Source organism: Taudactylus pleione, unplaced genomic scaffold, assembly GCF_031769625.1.
Source record: "Taudactylus pleione unplaced genomic scaffold, aTauple2 ptg000551l, whole genome shotgun sequence".
NCBI classification, from domain to species: Eukaryota; Metazoa; Chordata; class Amphibia; order Anura; family Myobatrachidae; genus Taudactylus; species Taudactylus pleione.
In genome coordinates, this window is record NW_028284953.1 from 2,521,679 (window position 1) to 2,549,534 (window position 27,856).

General features: G+C 35.5%; 10 non-coding genes across 10 annotated transcripts; all 10 read left to right on the forward strand.

Annotated features, from left to right (window-relative positions):
- The first annotated feature begins 1,516 nt into the window (after nucleotides 1–1,516).
- Nucleotides 1,517–1,589, forward strand: TRNAH-AUG (transfer RNA histidin (anticodon AUG)). The gene has a single exon. It is a non-coding gene; the product is annotated as a tRNA-His (tRNA).
- Nucleotides 1,590–3,828: 2,239 nt separating this feature from the next.
- Nucleotides 3,829–3,901, forward strand: TRNAR-ACG (transfer RNA arginine (anticodon ACG)). The gene has a single exon. It is a non-coding gene; the product is annotated as a tRNA-Arg (tRNA).
- A 508-nt stretch (nucleotides 3,902–4,409) lies between these two features.
- TRNAR-ACG (transfer RNA arginine (anticodon ACG)) lies at nucleotides 4,410–4,482 on the forward strand. Its single transcript has one exon. It is a non-coding gene; the product is annotated as a tRNA-Arg (tRNA).
- A 505-nt stretch (nucleotides 4,483–4,987) lies between these two features.
- On the forward strand, nucleotides 4,988–5,060 carry TRNAH-AUG (transfer RNA histidin (anticodon AUG)). The gene has a single exon. It is a non-coding gene; the product is annotated as a tRNA-His (tRNA).
- Nucleotides 5,061–17,082: 12,022 nt separating this feature from the next.
- Nucleotides 17,083–17,155, forward strand: TRNAR-ACG (transfer RNA arginine (anticodon ACG)). Its single transcript has one exon. It is a non-coding gene; the product is annotated as a tRNA-Arg (tRNA).
- Nucleotides 17,156–17,663: 508 nt separating this feature from the next.
- Nucleotides 17,664–17,736, forward strand: TRNAR-ACG (transfer RNA arginine (anticodon ACG)). Its single transcript has one exon. It is a non-coding gene; the product is annotated as a tRNA-Arg (tRNA).
- A 6,288-nt stretch (nucleotides 17,737–24,024) lies between these two features.
- TRNAR-ACG (transfer RNA arginine (anticodon ACG)) lies at nucleotides 24,025–24,097 on the forward strand. Its single transcript has one exon. It is a non-coding gene; the product is annotated as a tRNA-Arg (tRNA).
- Nucleotides 24,098–26,334: 2,237 nt separating this feature from the next.
- Nucleotides 26,335–26,407, forward strand: TRNAR-ACG (transfer RNA arginine (anticodon ACG)). Its single transcript has one exon. It is a non-coding gene; the product is annotated as a tRNA-Arg (tRNA).
- A 505-nt stretch (nucleotides 26,408–26,912) lies between these two features.
- On the forward strand, nucleotides 26,913–26,985 carry TRNAR-ACG (transfer RNA arginine (anticodon ACG)). Its single transcript has one exon. It is a non-coding gene; the product is annotated as a tRNA-Arg (tRNA).
- Nucleotides 26,986–27,493: 508 nt separating this feature from the next.
- Nucleotides 27,494–27,566, forward strand: TRNAR-ACG (transfer RNA arginine (anticodon ACG)). Its single transcript has one exon. It is a non-coding gene; the product is annotated as a tRNA-Arg (tRNA).
- Nucleotides 27,567–27,856: the final 290 nt, after the last annotated feature.

Below are 27,856 nucleotides of genomic sequence, written 5' to 3' on the forward strand. Positions count from 1 at the left end.
AGTAAGCAGATTCTTTGAAGGTGCTTGCACTATTTGTGTTTAATGCTTATTATAAAGCTATCTTAACATGCTTTGAATAATTTAATTGTGAATTATTTTACTAAAGGACTAGGAATTTGACATAAATTCTAGAATTCTGGAAAGAAGAATGTTTGGGCTCTGTCTGAGTAAGTTCATTACATTTTTGAAAGATCTTTTAGCAGTCACAAGGATTATTGTACCTAAAACGTTTTTGGGAAACAATCCCTGCAGATAGTGTACATTCAATTTCTAAAATGTGATTCTGTATATACTTCAATAACCATAAAACTTTAAAACAGGCTCAAAAACAGGAAAGACTAATCAATTGCTACAAGACCCCTGGGACAGTGGGCAATAGATAACGCGTCTGACTATAGATCAGAAGATTGTAGGTTCGACTCCTACCTGGCTCGCTTAAATTGCCGTGATTGTATAGTAGTTAGTACTCTGCGTTGTGGCTGCAGCAACCCCATTTCGAAAATGGGTCACAGCATTTTGATTTTGTTTCACAATCATCCATTTTTTCACAATACTGAATCTTAAGAAAATTTCAGAAAGTAAGCAGATTCTTTGAAGGTGCTTGCACTATTTGTGTTTAATGCTTATTATAAAGCTATCTTAACATGCTTTGAATAATTTAATTGTGAATTATTGTACTAAAGGACTGGGAATTTGACATCAATTCTGGAATTCAGGAAAGAAGAATGTTTGGGCTCTGTCTGAGTAAGTTCATCACATTTTTTAATGATCTTTTAGCAGTCACAAGGATTATTTTACCTAAAACGTTTTTGGGAAGCAATCCCTGCAGATAGTGTACAGTCAATTTCCAAAATGTGATTCTGTATATACTTCAATAACCATAAAACTTTAAAACAGGCTCAAAAACAGGAAAGACTCTTCAATTGCTACAAAACACGTGGGCCAGTGGGCAATGGATAATGCGTCTGACTATAGATCAGAAGATTGAAGGTACGACTCCTACCTGGCTCGCTTAAATTGCCGTAATTGTATAGTAGTTAGTACTCTGTGTTGTGGCTGCAGCAACCCCATTTTGAAAACGGGTCACAGCATTTTGATTTTGTTTCACAATCATCCATTTTTTCACAATACTGAATCTTAAGAAAATTTCAGAAAGTAAGCAGATTCTTTGAAGGTGCTTGCACTATTTGTGTTTAATGCTTATTATAAAGCTATCTTAACATGCTTTGAATAATTTAATTGTGAATTATTGTACTAAAGGACTGGGAATTTGACATAAATTCTGGAATTCAGGAAAGAAGAATGTTTGGGCTCTGTCTGAGTAAGTTCATCACATTTTTTAAAGATCTTTTAGCAGTCACAAGGATTATTTTACCTAAAACGTTTTTGGGAAACAATCCCTGCAGATAGTGTACAGTCAATTTCCAAAATGTGATTCTGTATATACTTCAATAACCATAAAACTCCAAAACTGGCTTAAAAACAGGAAAGACACTTCAATTACTACGGGGCACCAGGGCCAGTGGCGCAATGGATAACGTGTCTGACTATGGATCATAAGTTTGTAGGTTCGACTCCTACCTGGCTCGCTTAAATTGACGTGATCGTATAGTGGTTAGTACTCTGCGTTGTGGGCGCAGCAACCCCGGTTCGAAAACGGATCACAGCATTTTGATTTTGTTTCACAATCATCCATTTTTTCACAATACTGAATCTTAAGAAAATTTCAGAAAGTAAGCAGATTCTTTGAAGGTGCTTGCACTATTTGTATTTAATGCTTATTATAAAGCTATCTTAACATGCTTTGAATAATTTAATTGTGAATTATTGTACTAAAGGACTGGGAATTTGACATAAATTCTGGAATTCAGGAAAGAAGAATGTTTGGGCTCTGTCTGAATAAGTTCATCACATTTTTTAAAGATCTTTTAGCAGTCACAAGGATTATTTTACCTAAAACGTTTTTGGGAAACAATCCCTGCAGATAGTGTACAGTCAATTACCAAAATGTGATTCTGTATATACTTCAATAACCATAAAATTCTGAAAACAGGCTCAAAAACAGGAAAGACACTTCAATTACTACAAGACACCAGAGACAGTGGGCAATGGATAACGTGTCTGACTATGGATCTGTAGATTGTAGGTTCGACTCCTACCTGGCTCGCTTAAATTGCCGTGATCGTATAGTGGTTAGTACTCTGCGTTGTGGCCGCTGCATCCCCGGTTCGAATCCGGGTCACGGCATTTTGATTTTGTTTCTCAATCATCCATTTTTTCACAATACTGAATCTTAAGAAAATTTCAGAAAGTAAGCAGATTCTTTGAAGGTGCTTGCACTATTTGTGTTTAATGCTTATTATAAAGCTATCTTAACATGCTTTGAATAATTTAATTGTGAATAATTTTACTAAAGGACTAGGAATTTGACATAAATTCTAGAATTCAGGAAAGAAGAATGTTTGGGCTCTGTCTGAGTAAGTTCATTACATTTTTGAAAGATCTTTCAGCAGTCACAAGGATTATTGTACCTAAAACATTTTTGGGAAACAATCCCTGCAGATAGTGAACAGTCAATTTCCAAAATGTGATTCTGTATATACTTCAATAACCATAAAACTTTAAAACAGGCTCAAAAACAGGAAAGACTAATCAATTGCTACAAGACCCCTGGGACAGTGGGCAATAGATAACGCGTCTGACTATAGATCAGAAGATTGTAGGTTTAACTCCTACCTGGCTCGCTTAAATTGCCGTGATTGTATAGTAGTTAGTACTCTGCGTTGTGGCTGCAGCAATCCCATTTCGAAAATGGGTCACAGCATTTTGATTTTGTTTCACAATCATCCATTTTTTCACAATACTGAATCTTAAGAAAATTTCAGAAAGTAAGCAGATTCTTTGAAGGTGCTTGCACTATTTGTGTTTAATGCTTATTATAAAGCTATCTTAACATGCTTTGAATAATTTAATTGTGAATTATTGTACTAAAGGACTGGGAATTTGACATCAATTCTGGAATTCAGGAAAGAAGAATGTTTGGGCTCTGTCTGAGTAAGTTCATCACATTTTTTAATGATCTTTTAGCAGTCACAAGGATTATTTTACCTAAAACGTTTTTGGGAAGCAATCCCTGCAGATAGTGTACAGTCAATTTCCAAAATGTGATTCTGTATTTACTTCAATAACCATAAAACTCTGAAAAAAGGCTCAAAAACAGGAAAGACACTTCAATTACTACAAAGCACGTGGGCCAGTGGCGCACTGGATAATGCGTCTGACTATAGATAAGAAGATTGTAGGTTCGACTCCTACCTGGCTCGCTTAAATTTCCGTGATTGTATAGTAGTTAGTACTCTGCGTTGTGGCTGCAGCAACCCCATTTCGAAAACGGGTCATAGCATTTTGATTTTGTTTCACAATCATCCATTTTTTCACAATACTGAATCTTAAGAAAATTTCAGAAAGTAAGCAGATTCTTTGAAGGTGCTTGCACTATTTGTGTTTAATGCTTATTATAAAGCTATCTTAACATGCTTTGAATAATTTAATTGTGAATTATTGTACTAAAGGACTGGGAATTTGACATAAATTCTGGAATTCAGGAAAGATGAATGTTAGGGCTCTGTCTGAGTAAGTTCATCACATTTTTTAAAGATCTTTTAGCAGTCACAAGGATTATTTTACCTAAAACGTTTTTGGGAAACAATCCCTGCAGATAGTGTACAGTCAATTTCCAAAATGTGATTCTGTATATACTTCAATAACCATAAAACTCCAAAACTGGCTCAAAAACAGGAAAGACACTTCAATTACTACAGGGCACCTGGGCCAGTGGCGCAATGGATAACGTGTCTGACTACGGATCATAAGTTTGTAGGTTCGACTCCTACCTGGCTCACTAAAATTGACGTGATCGTATAGTGGTTATTACTCTGCGTTGTGGCCGCAGCAACCCCGGTTCGAAAATGGGTCACAGCATTTTGATTTTGTTTCACAATCATCCATTTTTTCACAATACTGAATCTTAAGAAAATTTCAGAAAGTAAGCAGATTCTTTGAAGGTGCTTGCACTATTTGTGTTTAATGCTTATTATAAAGCTATCTTAACATGCTTTGAATAATTTAATTGTGAATTATTGTACTAAAGGATATGGGATTTTGACATAAATTCTGGAATTCAGGAAATAAGAATGTTTGGGCTTCCTTCTGAGTAAGTTTATCACATTTTTTAAATATCTTTTAGCAGTCACAATTATTATTTTACCTAAAACGTTATTGGGAAACAATCCCTGCAGATAGTCTACAGTCAATTTCCAAAATGTGATTCTGTATATACTTCAATAACCATAAAACTCTGAAAATAGGCTCAAACACAGGAAAGACACTTCAATTACTACAAAACACGTGGGCCAGTGGCGCAATGGATAACGCGTCTGACTACGGATCAGAAGTTTGTAGGTTCGACTCCTACCTGGCTCACTTATATTGCCTTGATCGCATAGTGGTTAGTACTCTGCGTAGTGGACGCAGCAACCACGGTACGAAAACAGGTCACGGCATTTTGATTTTGTTTCTCAATCATCCATTTTTTCACAGTACTGAATCTTAAGAAAATTTCAGAAAGTAAGCAGATTCTTTGAAGGTGCTTGCACTATTTGTGTTTAATGCTTATTATAAAGCTATCTTAACATGCTTTGAATAATTTAATTGTGAATTATTGTACTAAAGGACTGGGAATTTGACATAAATTCTGCAATTCAGGAAAGAAGAATGTTTGGGCTCTGTCTGAGTAAGTTCATCACATTTTTTAAAGATCTTTTAGCAGTCACAAGGATTATTTTACCTAAAACGTTTTTGGGAAACAATCCCTGCAGATAGTGTACAGTCAATTTCCAAAATGTGATTCTGTATATACTTCAATAACCATAAAACTCCAAAACTGGCTCAAAAACAGGAAAGACACTTCAATTACTACAGGGCACCAGGGCCAGTGGCGCAATGGATAACGTGTCTGACTATGGATCATAAGTTTGTAGGTTCGACTCCTACCTGGCTCGCTTAAATTGACGTGATCGTATAGTGGTTAGTACTCTGCGTTGTGGCCGCAGCAACCCCGGTTCGAAAACGGATCACAGCATTTTGATTTTGTTTCACAATCATCCATTTTTTCACAATACTGAATCTTAAGAAAATTTCAGAAAGTAAGCAGATTCTTTGAAGGTGCTTGCACTATTTGTGTTTAATGCTTATTATAAAGCTATCTTAACATGCTTTGAATAATTTAATTGTGAATTATTTTACTAAAGGACTAGGAATTTGACATAAATTCTAGAATTCTGGAAAGAAGAATGTTTGGGCTCTGTCTGAGTAAGTTCATTACATTTTTTAAAGATCTTTTAGCAGTCACAAGGATTATTGTACCTAAAACATTTTTGGGAAACAATCCCTGCAGATAGTGTACAGTCAATTTCCAAAATGTGATTCTGTATATACTTCAATAACCATAAAACTTTAAAACAGGCTCAAAAACAGGAAAGACTCTTCAATTGCTACAAGACACCTGGGACAGTGGGCAATAGATAACGCGTCTGACTATAGATCAGAAGATTGTAGGTTCGACTTCTACTTGGCTCGCTTAAATTGCCGTGATTGTATAGTAGTTAGTTCTCTGCGTTGTGGCTGCAGCAATCCCATTTCGAAAATGGGTCACAGCATTTTGATTTTGTTTCACAATCATCCATTTTTTCACAATACTGAATCTTAAGAAAATTTCAGAAAGTAAGCAGATTCTTTGAAGGTGCTTGCACTATTTGTGTTTAATGCTTATTATAAAGCTATCTTAACATGCTTTGAATAATTTAATTGTGAATTATTGTACTAAAGGACTGGGAATTTGACATAAATTCTGGAATTCAGGAAAGAAGAATGTTTGGGCTCTGTCTGAGTAAGTTCATCACATTTTTTAAAGATCTTTTAGCAGTCACAAGGATTATTTTACCTAAAACGTTTTTGGGAAACAATCCCTGCAGATAGTGTACAGTCAATTACCAAAATGTGATTCTGTATATACTTCAATAACCATAAAATTCTGAAAACAGGCTCAAAAACAGGAAAGACACTTCAATTACTAAAAGACACCCGAGACAGTGGGCAATGGATAACGTGTCTGACTATGGATCTGTAGATTGTAGGTTCTACTCCTACCTGGCTCGCTTAAATTGCCGTGATCATATAGTGGTTAGTACTCTGCGTTGTGGCCGCAGCAACGCCGGTTCGAATCCGGGTCACGGCATTTTGATTTTGTTTCTCAATCATCCATTTTTTCACAATACTGAATCTTAAGAAAATTTCAGAAAGTAAGCTGATTCTTTGAAGGTGCTTGCACTATTTGTGTTTAATGCTTATTATAACGCTATCTTAACATGCTTTGAATAATTTAATTGTGAATAATTTTACTAAAGGACTATGAATTTGACATGAATTCTAGAATTCAGGAAAGAAGAATGTTTGGGCTCTGTCTGAGTAAGTTCATTACATTTTTTAAAGATCTTTTAGCAGTCACAAGGATTATTGTACCTAAAACATTTTTGGGAAACAATCCCTGCAGATAGTGTACAGTCAATTTCCAAAATGTGATTCTGTATATACTTCAATAACCATAAAACTTTAAAACAGGCTCAAAAACAGGAAAGACTCTTCAATTGCTGCAAGACACATGGGACAGTGGGCAATGGATAACGCGTCTGACTATAGATCAGAAGATTGTAGGTTCGACTCCTACCTAGCTCACTTAAATTGTCATGATCGTATAGAGTTTAGTACTCTGCGTTGTGGCCGCAGCAACCCCGGTTCGAATCCGGGTCACAGCATTTTGATTTTGTTTCACAATCATCCATTTTTTCACAATACTGAATCTTAAGAAACTTTCAGAAAGTAAGCAGATTCTTTGAAGGTGCTTGCACTATTTGTGTTTAATGCTTATTATAAAGCTATCTTAACATGCTTTGAATAATTTAATTGTGAATTATTGTACTAAAGGACTGGGAATTTGACATAAATTCTGGAATTCAGGAAAGAAGAATGTTTGGGCTCTGTCTGAGTAAGTTCATCACATTTTTTAAAGATCTTTTAGCAGTCACAAGGATTATTTTACCTAAAACGTTTTTGGGAAACAATCCCTGCAGATAGTGTACAGTCAATTACCAAAATGTGATTCTGTATATACTTCAATAACCATAAAATTCTGAAAACAGGCTCAAAAACAGGAAAGACACTTCAATTACTACAAGACACCCGAGACAGTGGGCAATGGATAACGTGTCTGACTATGGATCTGTAGATTGTAGGTTCGACTCCTACCTGGCTCGCTTAAATTGCCGTGATCGTATAGTGGTTAGTACTCTGCGTTGTGGCCGCTGCAACCCCGGTTCGAATCTGGGTCACGGCATTTTGATTTTGTTTCTCAATCATCCATTTTTTCACAATACTGAATCTTAAGAAAATTTCAGAAAGTAAGCAGATTCTTTGAAGGTGCTTGCACTATTTGTGTTTAATGCTTATTATAAAGCTATCTTAACATGCTTTGAATAATTTAATTGTGAATAATTTTACTAAAGGACTAGGAATTTGACATAAATTCTAGAATTCAGGAAAGTAGAATGTTTGGGCTCTGTCTGAGTAAGTTCATTACATTTTTGAAAGATCTTTCAGCAGTCACAAGGATTATTGTACCTAAAACATTTTTGGGAAACAATCCCTGCAGATAGTGTACAGTCAATTTAAAAAAAGGGATTCTGTATATACTTCAATAACCATAAAACTTTAAAACAGGCTCAAAAACAGGAAAGACTCTTCAATTGCTACAAGACACCTGGGACAGTGGGCAATAGATAATGCGTCTGACTATAGATCAGAAGATTGTAGGTTCAACTTCTACCTGGCTCGCTTAAATTGCCGTGATTGTATAGTAGTTAGTACTCTGCGTTGTGGCTGCAGGAATCCCATTTCGAAACCGGGTCACAGCATTTTGATTTTGTTTCACAATCATCCATTTTTTCACAATACTGAATCTTAAGAAAATTTCAGAAAGTAAGCAGATTCTTTGAAGGTGCTTGCACTATTTGTGTTTAATGCTTATTATAAAGCTATCTTAACATGCTTTGAATAATTTAATTGTGAATTATTGTACTAAAGTACTGTGAATTTGACATAAATTCTAGAATTCATGAAAGAAGAATGTTTGGGCTTCCTTCTGAGTAAGTTCATCACATTTTTTAAAGATCTTTTAGCAGTCACAAGGATTATTTTACCTAAAACGTTTTTGGGAAACAATCCCTGCAGATAGTGTACAGTCAATTACCAAAATGTGATTCTGTATATACTTCAATAACCATAAAATTCTGAAAACAGGCTCAAAAACAGGAAAGACACTTCAATTACTACAAGACACCCGAGACAGTGGGCAATGGATAACGTGTCTGACTATGGATCTGTAGATTGTAGGTTCGACTCCTACCTGGCTCGCTTAAATTGCCATGATCGTATAGTGGTTAGTACTCTGCGTTGTGGCCACTGCATCCCCAGTTCGAATCCGGGTCACGGCATTTTGATTTTGTTTCTCAATCATCCATTTTTTCACAATACTGAATCTTAAGAAAATTTCAGAAAGTAAGCAGATTCTTTGAAGGTGCTTGCACTATTTGTGTTTAATGCTTATTATAAAGCTATCTTAACATGCTTTGAATAATTTAATTGTGAATAATTTTACTAAAGGACTAGGAATTTGACATAAATTCTAGAATTCAGGAAAGAAGAATGTTTGGCTCTGTCTGAGTAAGTTCATCACATTTTTTAATGATCTTTCAGCAGTCACAAGGATTATTTTACCTAAAACGTTTTTGGGAAGCTATCCCTGCAGATAGTGTACAGTAAATTTCCAAAATGTGATTCTGTATATACTTCAATAACCATAAAACTTTAAAACAGGCTCAAAAACAGGAAAGACTCTTCAATTGCTACAAGACACCTGGGACAGTGGGCAATAGGTAACGCGTCTGACTATAGATCAGAAGATTGTAGGTTCGACTCCTACTTGGCTCGCTTAAATTGCCGTGATTGTATAGTAGTTAGTACTCTGCGTTGTGGCTTCAGCAATCCCATTTCGAAAATGGGTCACAGCATTTTGATTTTGTTTCACAATCATCCATTTTTTCACAATACTGAATCTTAAGAAAATTTCAGAAAGTAAGCAGATTCTTTGAAGGTGCTTGAACTATTTGTGTTTAATTCTTATTATAAAGCTATCTTAACATGCTTTGAATAATTTAATTGTGAATTATTGTACTAAAGGACTGGGAATTTGACATAAATTCTGGAATTCAGGAAAGAAGAATGTTTGGGCTCTGTCTGAGTAAGTTCATCACATTTTTTAAAGATCTTTTAGCAGTCACAAGGATTATTTTACCTAAAACGTTTTTGGGAAACAATCCCTGCAGATAGTGTACAGTCAATTACCAAAATGTGATTCTGTATATACTTCAATAACCATAAAATTCTGAAAACAGGCTCAAAAACAGGAAAGACACTTCAATTACTACAAGACACCCGAGACAGAGGGCAATGGATAACGTGTCTGACTATGGATCTGTAGATTGTAGGTTCTACTCCTACCTGGCTCGCTTAAATTGCCGTGATCATATAGTGGTTAGTACTCTGCGTTGTGGCTGCAGCAACGCCGGTTCGAATCCGGGTCACGGCATTTTGATTTTGTTTCTCAATCATCCATTTTTTCACAATACTGAATCTTAAGAAAATTTCAGAAAGTAAGCTGATTCTTTGAAGGTGCTTGCACTATTTGTGTTTAATGCTTATTATAACGCTATCTTAACATGCTTTGAATAATTTAATTGTGAATAATTTTACTAAAGGACTATGAATTTGACATAAATTCTAGAATTCAGGAAAGAAGAATGTTTGGGCTCTGTCTGAGTAAGTTCATTACATTTTTTAAAGATCTTTTAGCAGTCACAAGGATTATTGTACCTAAAACATTTTTGGGAAACAATCCCTGCAGATAGTGTACAGTCAATTTCCAAAATGTGATTCTGTATATACTTCAATAACCATAAAACTTTAAAACAGGCTCAAAAACAGGAAAGACTCTTCAATTGCTGCAAGACACCTGGGACAGTGGGCAATGGATAACGCGTCTGACTATAGATCAGAAGATTGTAGGTTCGACTCCTACCTAGCTCACTTAAATTGTCATGATCGTATAGAGTTTAGTATTCTGCGTTGTGGCTGCAGCAACCCCGGTTCGAATCCGGGTCACAGCATTTTGATTTTGTTTCACAATCATCCATTTTTTCACAATACTGAATCTTAAGAAACTTTCAGAAAGTAAGCAGATTCTTTGAAGGTGCTTGCACTATTTGTGTTTAATGCTTATTATAAAGCTATCTTAACATGCTTTGAATAATTTAATTGTGAATTATTGTACTAAAGGACTGGGAATTTGACATAAATTCTGGAATTCAGGAAAGAAGAATGTTTGGGCTCTGTCTGAGTAAGTTCATCACATTTTTTAAAGATCTTTTAGCAGTCACAAGGATTATTTTACCTAAAACGTTTTTGGGAAACAATCCCTGCAGATAGTGTACAGTCAATTACCAAAATGTGATTCTGTATATACTTCAATAACCATAAAATTCTGAAAACAGGCTCAAAAACAGGAAAGACACTTCAATTACTACAAGACACCCGAGACAGTGGGCAATGGATAACGTGTCTGACTATGGATCTGTAGATTGTAGGTTCGACTCCTACCTGGCTCGCTTAAATTGCCGTGACCGTATAGTGGTTAGTACTCTGCGTTGTGGCCGCTGCAACCCCGGTTCGAATCCGGGTCACGGCATTTTGATTTTGTTTCTCAATCATCCATTTTTTCACAATACTGAATCTTAAGAAAATTTCAGAAAGTAAGAAGATTCTTTGAAGGTGCTTGCACTATTTGTGTTTAATGCTTATTATAAAGCTATCTTAACATGCTTTGAATAATTTAATTGTGAATAATTTTACTAAAGGACTAGGAATTTGACATAAATTATAGAATTCAGGAAAGAAGAATGTTTGGGCTCTGTCTGAGTAAGTTCATTACATTTTTGAAAGATCTTTCAGCAGTCACAAGGATTATTGTACCTAAAACATTTTTGGGAAACAATCCCTGCAGATAGTGTACAGTCAATTTCCAAAATGTGATTCTGTATATACTTCAATAACCATAAAACTTTAAAACAGGCTCAAAAACAGGAAAGACTCTTCAATTGCTACAAGACACCTGGGACAGTGGGCAATAGATAATGCGTCTGACTATAGATCAGAAGATTGTAGGTTCAACTTCTACCTGGCTCGCTTAAATTGCCGTGATTGTATAGTAGTTAGTACTCTGCGTTGTGGCTGCAGCAATCCCATTTCGAAACCGGGTCACAGCATTTTGATTTTGTTTCACAATCATCCATTTTTTCACAATACTGAATCTTAAGAAAATTTCAGAAAGTAAGCAGATTCTTTGAAGGTGCTTGCACTATTTGTGTTTAATGCTTATTATAAAGCTATCTTAACATGCTTTGAATAATTTAATTGTGAATTATTGTACTAAAGTACTGTGAATTTGACATAAATTCTAGAATTCATGAAAGAAGAATGTTTGGGCTTCCTTCTGAGTAAGTTCATCACATTTTTTAAAGATCTTTTAGCAGTCACAAGGATTATTTTACCTAAAACGTTTTTGGGAAACAATCCCTGCAGATAGTGTACAGTCAATTACCAAAATGTGATTCTGTATATACTTCAATAACCATAAAATTCTGAAAACAGGCTCAAAAACAGGAAAGACACTTCAATTACTACAAGACACCCGAGACAGTGGGCAATGGATAACGTGTCTGACTATGGATCTGTAGATTGTAGGTTCGACTCCTACCTGGCTCGCTTAAATTGCCGTGATCGTATAGTGGTTAGTACTCTGCGTTGTGGCCGCTGCAATCCGGGTCACGGCATTTTGATTTTGTTTCTCAATCATCCATTTTTTCACAATACTGAATCTTAAGAAAATTTCAGAAAGTAAGCTGATTCTTTGAAGGTGCTTGCACTATTTGTGTTTAATGCTTATTATAACGCTATCTTAACATGCTTTGAATAATTTAATTGTGAATAATTTTACTAAAGGACTATGAATTTGACATAAATTCTAGAATTCAGGAAAGAAGAATGTTTGGGCTCTGTCTGAGTAAGTTCATTACATTTTTTAAAGATCTTTTAGCAGTCACAAGGATTATTGTACCTAAAACATTTTTGGGAAACAATCCCTGCAGATAGTGTACAGTCAATTTCCAAAATGTGATTCTGTATATACTTCAATAACCATAAAACTTTAAAACAGGCTCAAAAACAGGAAAGACTCTTCAATTGCTGCAAGACACCTTTTGACAGTGGGCAATGGATAACGCGTCTGACTATAGATCAGAAGATTGTAGGTTCGACTCCTACCTAGCTCACTTAAATTGTCATGATCGTATAGAGTTTAGTATTCTGCGTTGTGGCTGCAGCAACCCCGGTTCGAATCCGGGTCACAGCATTTTGATTTTGTTTCACAATCATCCATTTTTTCACAATACTGAATCTTAAGAAACTTTCAGAAAGTAAGCAGATTCTTTGAAGGTGCTTGCACTATTTGTGTTTAATGCTTATTATAAAGCTATCTTAACATGCTTTGAATAATTTAATTGTGAATTATTGTACTAAAGGACTGGGAATTTGACATAAATTCTGGAATTCAGGAAAGAAGAATGTTTGGGCTCTGTCTGAGTAAGTTCATCACATTTTTTAAAGATCTTTTAGCAGTCACAAGGATTATTTTACCTAAAACGTTTTTGGGAAACAATCCCTGCAGATAGTGTACAGTCAATTACCAAAATGTGATTCTGTATATACTTCAATAACCATAAAATTCTGAAAACAGGCTCAAAAACAGGAAAGACACTTCAATTACTACAAGACACCCGAGACAGTGGGCAATGGATAACGTGTCTGACTATGGATCTGTAGATTGTAGGTTCGACTCCTACCTGGCTCGCTTAAATTGCCGTGACCGTATAGTGGTTAGTACTCTGCGTTGTGGCCGCTGCAACCCCGGTTCGAATCCGGGTCACGGCATTTTGATTTTGTTTCTCAATCATCCATTTTTTCACAATACTGAATCTTAAGAGAATTTCAGAAAGTAAGAAGATTCTTTGAAGGTGCTTGCACTATTTGTGTTTAATGCTTATTATAAAGCTATCTTAACATGCTTTGAATAATTTAATTGTGAATAATTTTACTAAAGGACTAGGAATTTGACATAAATTCTAGAATTCAGGAAAGAAGAATGTTTGGGCTCTGTCTGAGTAAGTTCATTACATTTTTGAAAGATCTTTCAGCAGTCACAAGGATTATTGTACCTAAAACATTTTTGGGAAACAATCCCTGCAGATAGTGTACAGTCAATTTCCAAAATGTGATTCTGTATATACTTCAATAACCATAAAACTTTAAAACAGGCTCAAAAACAGGAAAGACTCTTCAATTGCTACAAGACACCTGGGACAGTGGGCAATAGATAATGCGTCTGACTATAGATCAGAAGATTGTAGGTTCAACTTCTACCTGGCTCGCTTAAATTGCCATGATTGTATAGTAGTTAGTACTCTGCGTTGTGGCTGCAGCAATCCCATTTCGAAACCGGGTCACAGCATTTTGATTTTGTTTCACAATCATCCATTTTTTCACAATACTGAATCTTAAGAAAATTTCAGAAAGTAAGCAGATTCTTTGAAGGTGCTTGCACTATTTGTGTTTAATGCTTATTATAAAGCTATCTTAACATGCTTTGAATAATTTAATTGTGAATTATTGTACTAAAGTACTGGGAATTTGACATAAATTCTAGAATTCAGGAAAGAAGAATGTTTGGGCTTCCTTCTGAGTAAGTTCATCACATTTTTTAAAGATCTTTTAGCAGTCACAAGGATTATTTTACCTAAAACGTTTTTGGGAAACAATCCCTGCAGATAGTGTACAGTCAATTACCAAAATGTGATTCTGTATATACTTCAATAACCATAAAATTCTGAAAACAGGCTCAAAAACAGGAAAGACACTTCAATTACTACAAGACACCCGAGACAGTGGGCAATGGATAACGTGTCTGACTATGGATCTGTAGATTGTAGGTTCGACTCCTACCTGGCTCGCTTAAATTGCCGTGATCGTATAGTGGTTAGTACTCTGCGTTGTGGCCGCTGCAATCCGGGTCACGGCATTTTGATTTTGTTTCTCAATCATCCATTTTTTCACAATACTGAATCTTAAGAAAATTTCAGAAAGTAAGCAGATTCTTTGAAGGTGCTTGCACTATTTGTGTTTAATGCTTATTATAAAGCTATCTTAACATGCTTTGAATAATTTAATTGTGAATAATTTTACTAAAGGACTAGGAATTTGACATAAATTTTAGAATTCTGGAAAGAAGAATGTTTGGGCTCTGTCTGAGTAAGTTCATTACATTTTTGAAAGATCTTTCAGCAGTCACAAGGATTATTGTACCTAAAACATTTTTGGGAAACAATCCCTGCAGATAGTGTACAGTCAATTTCCAAAATGTGATTCTGTATATACTTCAATAACCATAAAACTTTAAAACAGGCTCAAAAACAGGAAAGACTCTTCAATTGCTACAAGACACCTGGGACAGTGGGCAATAGATAATGCGTCTGACTATAGATCAGAAGATTGTAGGTTCAACTTCTACCTGGCTCGCTTAAATTGCCGTGATTGTATAGTAGTTAGTACTCTGCGTTGTGGCTGCAGCAATCCCATTTCGAAACCGGGTCACAGCATTTTGATTTTGTTTCACAATCATCCATTTTTTCACAATACTGAATCTTAAGAAAATTTCAGAAAGTAAGCAGATTCTTTGAAGGTGCTTGCACTATTTGTGTTTAATGCTTATTATAAAGCTATCTTAACATGCTTTGAATAATTTAATTGTGAATTATTGTACTAAAGTACTGTGAATTTGACATAAATTCTAGAATTCATGAAAGAAGAATGTTTGGGCTTCCTTCTGAGTAAGTTCATCACATTTTTTAAAGATCTTTTAGCAGTCACAAGGATTATTTTACCTAAAACGTTTTTGGGAAACAATCCCTGCAGATAGTGTACAGTCAATTACCAAAATGTGATTCTGTATATACTTCAATAACCATAAAATTCTGAAAACAGGCTCAAAAACAGGAAAGACACTTCAATTACTACAAGACACCCGAGACAGTGGGCAATGGATAACGTGTCTGACTATGGATCTGTAGATTGTAGGTTCGACTCCTACCTGGCTCGCTTAAATTGCCGTGATCGTATAGTGGTTAGTACTCTGCGTTGTGGCCGCTGCAATCCGGGTCACGGCATTTTGATTTTGTTTCTCAATCATCCATTTTTTCACAATACTGAATCTTAAGAAAATTTCAGAAAGTAAGCAGATTCTTTGAAGGTGCTTGCACTATTTGTGTTTAATGCTTATTATAAAGCTATCTTAACATGCTTTGAATAATTTAATTGTGAATAATTTTACCAAAGGACTAGGAATTTGACATAAATTCTAGAATTCAGGAAAGAAGAATGTTTGGGCTCTGTCTGAGTAAGTTCATTACATTTTTGAAAGATCTTTCAGCAGTCACAAGGATTATTGTACCTAAAACATTTTTGGGAAACAATCCCTGCAGATAGTGTACAGTCAATTTCCAAAATGTGATTCTGTATATACTTCAATAACCATAAAACTTTAAAACAGGCTCAAAAACAGGAAAGACTCTTCAATTGCTACAAGACACCTGGGACAGTGGGCAATGGATAACGTGTCTGACTATAGATCAGATGATTGTAGGTTCGACTCCTACCTAGCTCACTTAAATTGTCATGATCGTATAGAGGTTAGTACTCTGCGTTGTGGCCGCAGCAACCCCGGTTCGAATCCGGGTCACAGCATTCTGATTTTGTTTCTCAATCATCCATTTTTTCACAATACTGAATCTTAAGAAAATTTCAGAAAGTAAGCAGATTCTTTGAAGGTGCTTGCACTATTTGTGTTTAATGCTTATTATATAGCTATCTTAACATGCTTTGAATAATTTAATTGTGAATTATTTTACTAAAGGACTAGGAATTTGACATAAATTCTAGAATTCTGGAAAGAAGAATGTTTGGGCTCTGTCTGAGTAAGTTCATTACATTTTTGAAAGATCTTTTAGCAGTCACAAGGATTATTGTACCTAAAACGTTTTTGGGAAACAATCCCTGCAGATAGTGTACAGTCAATTTCTAAAATGTGATTCTGTATATACTTCAATAACCATAAAACTTTAAAACAGGCTCAAAAACAGGAAAGACTCTTCAATTGCTACAAGACACCTGGGACAGTGGGCAATAGATAACGCGTCTGACTATAGATCAGAAGATTGTAGGTTCGACTCCTACCTGGCTCGCTTAAATTGCCGTGATTGTATAGTAGTTAGTACTCTGCGTTGTGGCTGCAGCAACCCCATTTCGAAAACGGGTCACAGCATTTTGATTTTGTTTCACAATCATCCATTTTTTCACAATACTGAATCTTAAGAAAATTTCAGAAAGTAAGCAGATTCTTTGAAGGTGCTTGCACTATTTGTGTTTAATGCTTATTATAAAGCTATCTTAACATGCTTTGAATAACTTAATTGTGAATTATTGTACTAAAGGACTGGGAATTTGACAAAAATTCTGGAATTCAGGAAAGAAGAATGTTTGGGCTCTGTCTGAGTAAGTTCATCACATTTTTTAAAGATCTTTTAGCAGTCACAAGGATTATTTTACCTAAAACGTTTTTGGGAAACAATCCCTGCAGATAGTGTACAATCAATTTCCAAAATGTGATTCTGTATATACTTCAATAACCATAAAACTCCAAAACTGGCTCAAAAACAGGAAAGACACTTCAATTACTACAGGGCACCTGGGCCAGTGGCGCAATGGATAACGTGTCTGACTACGGATCATAAGTTTGTAGGTTCGACTCCTACCTGGCTCACTAAAATTGACGTGATTGTATAGTGGTTATTACTCTGCGTTGTGGCCGCAGCAACCCCGGTTCGAAAACGGGTCATAGCATTTTGATTTTGTTTCACAATCATCCATTTTTTCACAATACTGAATCTTAAGAAAATTTCAGAAAGTAAGCAGATTCTTTGAAGGTGCTTGCACTATTTGTGTTTAATGCTTATTATAAAGCTATCTTAACATGCTTTGAATAATTTAATTGTGAATTATTGTACTAAAGGATATGGGATTTTGACATAAATTCTGGAATTCAGGAAATAAGAATGTTTGGGCTTCCTTCTGAGTAAGTTCATCACATTTTTGAAATATCTTTTAGCAGTCACAATTATTATTTTACCTAAAACGTTTTTGGGAAACAATCCCTGCAGATAGTCTACAGTCAATTTCCAAAATGTGATTCTGTATATACTTCAATAACCATAAAACTCTGAAAATAGGCTCAAAAACAGGAAAGACACTTCAATTACAACAAAACTCGTGGGCCAGTGGCGCAATGGATAACGCGTCTGACTACGGATCAGAAGTTTGTAGGTTCGACTCCTACCTGGCTCGCTTATATTGCCTTGATCGCATAGTGGTTAGTACTCTGCGTTGTGGACGCAGCAACCACGGTTCGAAAACGGGTCACAGCATTTTGATTTTGTTTCACAATCATCCATTTTTTCACAATACTGAATCTTAAGAAAATTTCAGAAAGTAAGCAGATTCTTTGAAGGTGCTTGCACTATTTGTGTTTAATGCTTATTATAAAGCTATCTTAACATGCTTTGAATAATTTAATTGTGAATTACTGTACTAAAGGACTGGGAATTTGACATAAATTCTGGAATTCAGGAAAGAAGAATGTTTGGGCTCTGTCTGAGTAAGTTCATCACATTTTTTAAAGATCTTTTAGCAGTCACAAGGATTATTTTACCTAAAACGTTTTTGGGAAGCAATCCCTGCAGATAGTGTACAGTCAATTACCAAAATGTGATTCTGTATATACTTCAATAACCCTAAAATTCTGAAAACAGGCTCAAAAACAGGAAAGACACTTCAATTACTACAAGACACCCGGGACAGTGGGCAATGGATAACGTGTCTGACAATGGATCTGTAGATTGTAGGTTCGACTCCTACCTGGCTCGCTTAAATTGCCGTGATCGTATAGTGGTTAGTACTCTGCGTTGTGGCTGCAGCAATCCCATTTCGAAAATGGGTCACAGCATTTTGATTTTGTTTCTCAATCATCCATTTTTTCACAATACTGAATCTTAAGAAAATTTCAGAAAGTAAGCAGATTCTTTGAAGGTGCTTGCACTATTTGTGTTTAATGCTTATTATAAAGCTATCTTAACATGCTTTGAATAATTTAATTGTGAATAATTTTACTAAAGGACTAGGAATTTGACATAAATTCTAGAATTCAGGAAAGAAGAATGTTTGGGCTCTGTCTGAGTAAGTTCATTACATTTTTGAAAGATCTTTCAGCAGTCACAAGGATTATTGTACCTAAAACATTTTTGGGAAACAATCCCTGCAGATAGTGTACAGTCAATTTCCAAAATGTGATTCTGTATATACTTCAATAACCATAAAACTTTAAAACAGGCTCAAAAACAGGAAAGACTCTTCAATTGCTACAAGACACCTGGGACAGTGGGCAATAGATAATGCGTCTGACTATAGATCAGAAGATTGTAGGTTCAACTTCTACCTGGCTCGCTTAAATTGCCGTGATTGTATAGTAGTTAGTACTCTGCGTTGTGGCTGCAGCAATCCCATTTCGAAACCGGGTCACAGCATTTTGATTTTGTTTCACAATCATCCATTTTTTCCACAATACTGAATCTTAAGAAAATTTCAGAAAGTAAGCAGATTCTTTGAAGGTGCTTGCACTATTTGTGTTTAATGCTTATTATAAAGCTATCTTAACATGCTTTGAATAATTTAATTGTGAATTATTGTACTAAAGTACTGTGAATTTGACATAAATTCTAGAATTCATGAAAGAAGAATGTTTGGGCTTCCTTCTGAGTAAGTTCATCACATTTTTTAAAGATCTTTTAGCAGTCACAAGGATTATTTTACCTAAAACGTTTTTGGGAAACAATCCCTGCAGATAGTGTACAGTCAATTACCAAAATGTGATTCTGTATATACTTCAATAACCATAAAATTCTGAAAACAGGCTCAAAAACAGGAAAGACACTTCAATTACTACAAGACACCCGAGACAGTGGGCAATGGATAACGTGTCTGACTATGGATCTGTAGATTGTAGGTTCGACTCCTACCTGGCTCGCTTAAATTGCCGTGATCGTATAGTGGTTAGTACTCTGCGTTGTGGCCGCTGCAACCCCGGTTCGAATCCGGGTCACGGCATTTTGATTTTGTTTCTCAATCATCCATTTTTTCACAATACTGAATCTTAAGAAAATTTCAGAAAGTAAGCAGATTCTTTGAAGGTGCTTGCACTATTTGTGTTTAATGCTTATTATAAAGCTATCTTAACATGCTTTGAATAATTTAATTGTGAATAATTTTACTAAAGGACTAGGAATTTGACATAAATTCTAGAATTCAGGAAAGAAGAATGTTTGGGCTCTGTCTGAGTAAGTTCATTACATTTTTGAAAGATCTTTCAGCAGTCACAAGGATTATTGTACCTAAAACACTTTTGGGAAACAATCCCTGCAGATAGTGTACAGTCAATTTCCAAAATGTGATTCTGTATATACTTCAATAACCATAAAACTTTAAAACAGGCTCAAAAACAGGAAAGACTCTTCAATTGCTACAAGACACCTGGGACAGTGGGCAATGGATAACGCGTCTGACTATAGATCAGATGATTGTAGGTTCGACTCCTACCTAGCTCACTTAAATTGTCATGATCATATAGAGGTTAGTACTCTGCGTTGTGGCCGCAGCAACCCCGGTTCGAATCCGGGTCACAGCATTCTGATTTTGTTTCTCAATCATCCATTTTTTCACAATACTGAATCTTAAGAAAATTTCAGAAGGTAAGCAGATTCTTTGAAGGTGCTTGCACTATTTGTGTTTAATGCTTATTATATAGCTATCTTAACATGCTTTGAATAATTTAATTGTGAATTATTGTACTAAAGGATATGGGATTTTGACATAAATTCTGGAATTCAGGAAATAAGAATGTTTGGGCTTCCTTCTGAGTAAGTTCATTACATTTTTGAAATATCTTTTAGCAGTCACAATTATTATTTTACCTAAAACGTTTTTGGGAAACAATCCCTGCAGATAGTCTACAGTCAATTTCCAAAATGTGATTCTGTATATACTTCAATAACCATAAAACTCTGAAAATAGGCTCAAAAACAGGAAAGACACTTCAATTACAACAAAACTTGTGGGCCAGTGGCGCAATGGATAACGCGTCTGACTACGGATCAGAAGTTTGTAGGCTCGACTCCTACCTGGCTCGCTTATATTGCCTTGATCGCATAGTGGTTAGTACTCTGCGTTGTGGACGCAGCAACCACGGTTCGAAAACGGGTCACAGCATTTTTATTTTGTTTCACAATCATCCATTTTTTCACAATACTGAATCTTAAGAAAATTTCAGAAAGTAAGCAGATTCTTTGAAGGTGCTTGCACTATTTGTGTTTAATGCTTATTATAAAGCTATCTTAACATGCTTTGAATAATTTAATTGTGAATTACTGTACTACAGGACTGGGAATTTGACATAAATTCTGGAATTCAGGAAAGAAGAATGTTTGGGCTCTGTCTGAGTAAGTTCATCACATTTTTTAAAGATCTTTTAGCACTCACAAGGATTATTTTACCTATAACGTTTTTGGGAAACAATCCCTGCAGATAGTGTACAGTCAATTACCAAAATGTGATTCTGTATATACTTCAATAACCCTAAAATTCTGAAAACAGGCTCAAAAACAGGAAAGACACTTCAATTACTACAAGACACCCGGGACAGTGGGCAATGGATAACGTGTCTGACAATGGATCTGTAGATTGTAGGTTCGACTCCTACCTGGCTCGCTTAAATTGCCGTGATCGTATAGTGGTTAGTACTCTGCGTTGTGGCCGCTGCAACCCCGGTTCGAATCCGGGTCACAGCATTTTGATTTTGTTTCTCAATCATCCATTTTTTCACAATACTGAATCTTAAGAAAATTTCAGAAAGTAAGCAGATTCTTTGAAGGTGCTTGCACTATTTGTGTTTAATGCTTATTATAAAGCTATCTTAACATGCTTTGAATAATTTAATTGTGAATTAATGTACTAAAGGACTAGCAATTGGACATAAATTCTGGAATTCAGGAAAGAAGAATGTTTGGGCTCTGTCTGAGTAAGTTCATCACATTTTTTAAAGATCTTTTACCACTCACAAGGATTATTTTACCTATAACGTTTTTGGGAAACAATCCCTGCAGATAGTGTACAGTCAATTTCCAAAATGTGATTCTGTATATACTTCAATAACCATAAAACTTTAAAACAGGCTCAAAAACAGGAAAGACTCTTCAATTGCTACAAGACACCTGGGACAGTGGGCAATAGATAACGCGTCTGACTATAGATCAGAAGATTGTAGGTTCGACTCCTACTTGGCTCGCTTAAATTGCCGTGATTGTATAGTAGTTAGTACTCTGCGTTGTGGCTGCAGCAATCCCATTTCGAAAATGGGTCACAGCATTTTGATTTTGTTTCACAATCATCCATTTTTTCACAATACTGAATCTTAAGAAAATTTCAGAAAGTAAGCAGATTCTTTGAAGGTGCTTGCACTATTTGTGTTTAATTCTTATTATAAAGCTATCTTAACATGCTTTGAATAATTTAATTGTGAATTATTGTACTAAAGGACTGGGAATTTGACATAAATTCTGGAATTCAGGAAAGAAGAATGGTTGGGCTCTGTCTGAGTAAGTTCATCACATTTTTTAAAGATCTTTTAGCAGTCACAAGGATTATTTTACCTAAAACGTTTTTGGGAAACAATCCCTGCAGATACTGTACAGTCAATTACCAAAATGTGATTCTGTATATACTTCAATAACCATAAAATTCTGAAAACAGGCTCAAAAACAGGAAAGACACTTCAATTACTACAAGACACCCGAGACAGTGGGCAATGGATAACGTGTCTGACTATGGATCTGTAGATTGTAGGTTCTACTCCTACCTGGCTTGCTTAAATTGCCGTGATCATATAGTGGTTAGTACTCTGCGTTGTGGCCGCAGCAATGCCGGTTCGAATCCGGGTCACGGCATTTTGATTTTGTTTCTCAATCATCCATTTTTTCACAATACTGAATCTTAAGAAAATTTCAGAAAGTAAGCTGATTCTTTGAAGGTGCTTGCACTATTTGTGTTTAATGCTTATTATAACGCTATCTTAACATGCTTTGAATAATTTAATTGTGAATAATTTTACTAAAGGACTATGAATTTGACATAAATTCTAGAATTCAGGAAAGAAGAATGTTTGGGCTCTGTCTGAGTAAGTTCATTACATTTATTAAAGATCTTTTAGCAGTCACAAGGATTATTGTACCTAAAACATTTTTGGGAAACAATCCCTGCAGATAGTGTACAGTCAATTTCCAAAATGTGATTCTGTATATACTTCAATAACCATAAAACTTTAAAACAGGCTCAAAAACAGGAAAGACTCTTCAATTGCTGCAAGACACCTGGGACAGTGGGCAATGGATAACGCATCTGACTATAGATCAGAAGATTGTAGGTTCGACTCCTACCTAGCTCACTTAAATTGTCATGATCGTATAGAGTTTAGTACTCTGCGTTGTGGCCGCAGCAACCCCGGTTCGAATCCGGGTCACAGCATTTTGATTTTGTTTCACAATCATCCATTTTTTCACAATACTGAATCTTAAGAAAATTTCAGAAAGTAAGCAGATTCTTTGAAGGTGCTTGCACTATTTGTGTTTAATGCTTATTATAAAGCTATCTTAACATGCTTTGAATAATTTAATTGTGAATTATTGTACTAAAGTACTGTGAATTTGACATAAATTCTAGAATTCATGAAAGAAGAATGTTTGGGCTTCCTTCTGAGTAAGTTCATCACATTTTTTAAAGATCTTTTAGCAGTCACAAGGATTATTTTACCTAAAACGTTTTTGGGAAACAATCCCTGCAGATAGTGTACAGTCAATTACCAAAATGTGATTCTGTATATACTTCAATAACCATAAAATTCTGAAAACAGGCTCAAAAACAGGAAAGACACTTCAATTACTACAAGACACCCGAGACAGTGGGCAATGGATAACGTGTCTGACTATGGATCTGTAGATTGTAGGTTCGACTCCTACCTGGCTCGCTTAAATTGCCATCATCGTATAGTGGTTAGTACTCTGCGTTGTGGCCGCTGCAACCCCGGTTCGAATCCGGGTCACGGCATTTTGATTTTGTTTCTCAATCATCCATTTTTTCACAATACTGAATCTTAAGAAAATTTCAGAAAGTAAGCAGATTCTTTGAAGGTGCTTGCACTATTTGTGTTTAATGCTTATTATAAAGCTATCTTAACATGCTTTGAATAATTTAATTGTGAAGTATTGTACTAAAGGACTGGGAATTTGACATAAATTCTGGAATTCAGGAAAGAAGAATGTTTGGGCTCTGTCTGAGTAAGTTCATCACATTTTTTAATGAACTTTTAGCAGTCACAAGGATTATTTTACCTAAAACGTTTTTGGGAAGCTATCCCTGCAGATAGTGTACAGTCAATTTCCAAAATGTGATTCTGTATATACTTCAATAACCATAAAACTCTGAAAAAAGGCTCAAAAACAGGAAAGACACTTCAATTACTACAAAACACGTGGGCCAGTGGCGCAATGGATAATGCGTCTGACTACGGTTCAGAAGATTGTAGGTTCGACTCCTACCTGGCTCGCTAAAATTGCTGTGATTGTATAGTAGTTAGTACTCTGCGTTGTGGCTGCAGCAACCCCATTTCGAAAACGGGTCACAGCATTTTGATTTTGTTTCACAATCATCCATTTTTTCACAATACTGAATCTTAAGAAAATTTCAGAAAGTAAGCAGATTCTTTGAAGGTGCTTGCACTATTTGTGTTTAATGCTTATTATAAAGCTATCTTAACATGCTTTGAATAATTTAATTGTGAATTATTGTACTAAAGGACTGGGAATTTGACATAAATTCTGGAATTCAGGAAAGAAGAATGTTAGGGCTCTGTCTGAGTAAGTTCATCACATTTTTTAAAGATCTTTTAGCAGTCACAAGGATTATTTTACCTAAAACGTTTTTGGGAAACAATCCCTGCAGATAGTGTACAATCAATTTCCAAAATGTGATTCTGTATATACTTCAATAACCATAAAACTCCAAAACTGGCTCAAAAACAGGAAAGACACTTCAATTACTACAGGGCACCCGAGACAGTGGGCAATGGATAACGTGTCTGACTATGGATCTGTAGATTGTAGGTTCGACTCCTATCTGGCTCGCTTAAATTGCCGTGATCGTATAGTGGTTAGTACTCTGCGTTGTGGCCGCTGCAACCCCGGTTCGAAAACGGGTCACAGCATTTTGATTTTGTTTCACAATCATCCATTTTTTCACAATACTGAATCTTAAGAAAATTTCAGAAAGTAAGCAGATTCTTTGAAGGTGCTTGCACTATTTGTGTTTAATGCTTATTATAAAGCTATCTTAACATGCTTTGAATAATTTAATTGTGAATAATTTTACTAAAGGACTAGGAATTTGACATAAATTCTAGAATTCAGGAAAGAAGAATGTTTGGGCTCTGTCTGAGTAAGTTCATTACATTTTTGAAACATCTTTCAGCAGTCACAAGGATTATTGTACCTAAAACATTTTTGGGAAACAATCCCTGCAGATAGTGTACAGTCAATTTCCAAAATGTGATTCTGTATATACTTCAATAACCATAAAACTTTAAAACAGGCTCAAAAACAGGAAAGACTCTTCAATTGCTACAAGACACCTGGGACAGTGGGCAATGGATAACGTGTCTGACTATAGATCAGATGATTGTAGGTTCGACTCCTACCTAGCTCACTTAAATTGTCATGATCGTATAGAGGTTAGTACTCTGCGTTGTGGCCGCAGCAACCCCGGTTCGAATCCGGGTCACAGCATTCTGATTTTGTTTCTCAATCATCCATTTTTTCACAATACTGAATCTTAAGAAAATTTCAGAAAGTAAGCAGATTCTTTGAAGGTGCTTGCACTATTTGTGTTTAATGCTTATTATATAGCTATCTTAACATGCTTTGAATAATTTAATTGTGAATTATTTTACTAAAGGACTAGGAATTTGACATAAATTCTAGAATTCTGGAAAGAAGAATGTTTGGGCTCTGTCTGAGTAAGTTCATTACATTTTTGAAAGATCTTTTAGCAGTCACAAGGATTATTGTACCTAAAACGTTTTTGGGAAACAATCCCTGCAGATAGTGTACAGTCAATTTCTAAAATGTGATTCTGTATATACTTCAATAACCATAAAACTTTAAAACAGGCTCAAAAACAGGAAAGACTCTTCAATTGCTACAAGACACCTGGGACAGTGGGCAATAGATAACGCGTCTGACTATAGATCAGAAGATTGTAGGTTCGACTCCTACCTGGCTCGCTTAAATTGCCGTGATTGTATAGTAGTTTGTACTCTGCGTTGTGGCTGCAGCAATCCCATTTCGAAAATGGGTCACAGCGTTTTGATTTTGTTTCACAATCATCCATTTTTTCACAATACTGAATCTTAAGAAAATTTCAGAAAGTAAGCAAATTCTTTGAAGGTGCTTGCACTATTTGTGTTTAATGCTTATTATAAAGCTATCTTAACATGCTTTGAATAATTTAATTGTGAAGTATTGTACTAAAGGACTGGGAATTTGACATAAATTCTGGAATTCAGGAAAGAAGAATGTTTGGGCTCTGTCTGAGTAAGTTCATCACATTTTTTAATGATCTTTTAGCAGTCACAAGGATTATTTTACCTAAAACGTTTTTGGGAAGCTATCCCTGCAGATAGTGTACAGTCAATTTCCAAAATGTGATTCTGTATATACTTCAATAACCATAAAACTCTGAAAAAAGGCTCAAAAACAGGAAAGACACTTCAATTACTACAAAACACGTGGGCCAGTGGCGCAATGGATAATGCGTCTGACTACGGATCAGAAGATTGTAGGTTCGACTCCTACCTGGCTCGCTTAAATTGCCGTGATTGTATAGTAGTTAGTACTCTGCGTTGTGGCTGCAGCAACCCCATTTCGAAAACGGGTCACAGCATTTTGATTTTGTTTCACAATCATCCATTTTTTCACAATACTGAATCTTAAGAAAATTTCAGAAAGTAAGCAGATTCTTTGAAGGTGTTTGCACTATTTGTGTTTAATGCTTATTATAAAGCTATCTTAACATGCTTTGAATAATTTAATTGTGAATTATTGTACTAAAGGACTGGGAATTTGAACAAAATTCTGGAATTCAGGAAAGAAGAATGTTTGGGCTCTGTCTGAGTAAGTTCATCACATTTTTTAAAGATCTTTTAGCAGTCACAAGGATTATTTTACCTAAAACGTTTTTGGGAAACAATCCCTGCAGATAGTGTACAATCAATTTCCAAAATGTGATTCTGTATATACTTCAATAACCATAAAACTCCAAAACTGGCTCAAAAACAGGAAAGACACTTCAATTACTACAGGGCACCTGGGCCAGTGGCGCAATGGATAACGTGTCTGACTACGGATCATAAGTTTGTAGGTTCAACTCCTACCTGGCTCACTAAAATTGACGTGATTGTATAGTGGTTATTACTCTGCGTTGTGGCCGCAGCAACCCCGGTTCGAAAACGGGTCATAGCATTTTGATTTTGTTTCACAATCATCCATTTTTTCACAATACTGAATCTTAAGAAAATTTCAGAAAGTAAGCAGATTCTTTGAAGGTGCTTGCACTATTTGTGTTTAATGCTTATTATAAAGCTATCTTAACATGCTTTGAATAATTTAATTGTGAATTATTGTACTAAAGGATATGGGATTTTGACATAAATTCTGGAATTCAGGAAATAAGAATGTTTGGGCTTCCTTCTGAGTAAGTTCATCACATTTTTGAAATATCTTTTAGCAGTCACAATTATTATTTTACCTAAAACGTTTTTGGGAAACAATCCCTGCAGATAGTCTACAGTCAATTTCCAAAATGTGATTCTGTATATACTTCAATAACCATAAAACTCTGAAAATAGGCTCAAAAACAGGAAAGACACTTCAATTACAACAAAACTCGTGGGCCAGTGGCGCAATGGATAACGCGTCTGACTACGGATCAGAAGTTTGTAGGTTCGACTCCTACCTGGCTCGCTTATATTGCCTTGATCGCATAGTGGTTAGTACTCTGCGTTGTGGACGCAGCAACCACGGTTCGAAAACGGGTCACAGCATTTTGATTTTGTTTCACAATCATCCATTTTTTCACAATACTGAATCTTAAGAAAATTTCAGAAAGTAAGCAGATTCTTTGAAGGTGCTTGCACTATTTGTGTTTAATGCTTATTATAAAGCTATCTTAACATGCTTTGAATAATTTAATTGTGAATTACTGTACTAAAGGACTGGGAATTTGACATAAATTCTGGAATTCAGGAAAGAAG